Raw genomic sequence first — 871 nt, 5'->3', positions numbered from 1 at the left:
TTTTATTATTATTTTCACATAATATATAAAGTAACAATATATATATATATATATATATATATTTTAATTTCTAAATTTTTTTATGATAATATAATCAAAAAGATAATTCACACCACCCACCATAACATGTATAATATCGAAAATATTTTTGTAAAAGCCTCAACTCCATATTCTTTCAGGTCAAAATATTTAATGGATAGCTGATTTACACTCATGGAGTTGGAATTATTATTAACTCTCATTGAAAAAGGCTAATTAGTAAAGCAGACAAATTAATAAACTAATATTGAAAATAAAATAGAAAAATTTACAAATAATAAAATCTCCTTTTTTTCTCTCTTTTTTTTATATTAACGTGACTGCAAAGTTTTACAATGACATAATTTTTAATTTTTTTTTCCCCAACATTCTACCATAAATGTCTACATATATAAACATTTATACAATTGATACATTCGACTATCTTTGAAACTTATCCAACACAAACAAATCTTTTTTTTTTAGAACATATTGATTGATGGATTTTTTTTTTAGAACTCATTTATAGTACATCAATCAAATCTAAAAAAAACAATTACAATGAACAAAGAACTTTGCAGTCCGTTATTTATCTTCTATTTTTTTATAATCAATATTTTTTTTTTGTAGGGGAGTTATATTCTTGTAATTAACCATTTTTTAATAATCAATAAAAGTTTATTAATTGTTTTCTCATTTCTCTCCACTTACTCACAAAAGATGTGTGAGTATATATTATACTTTAACAAAAAGAATTCTTTCAATTATACATGTTAACAACCATACAAACCATATCTTTTAACAATATTATCATAAAAAGTTTAGAAATTGTTTTATTTGAAAACACACACAA

Source organism: Primulina huaijiensis, chromosome 7 (genome assembly GCF_012295235.1).
Source record: "Primulina huaijiensis isolate GDHJ02 chromosome 7, ASM1229523v2, whole genome shotgun sequence".
Taxonomy (NCBI): domain Eukaryota; kingdom Viridiplantae; phylum Streptophyta; class Magnoliopsida; order Lamiales; family Gesneriaceae; genus Primulina; species Primulina huaijiensis.
The sequence above is the reverse complement of the archived record's forward strand: the minus strand, read 5'-3'. Positions refer to the sequence as shown.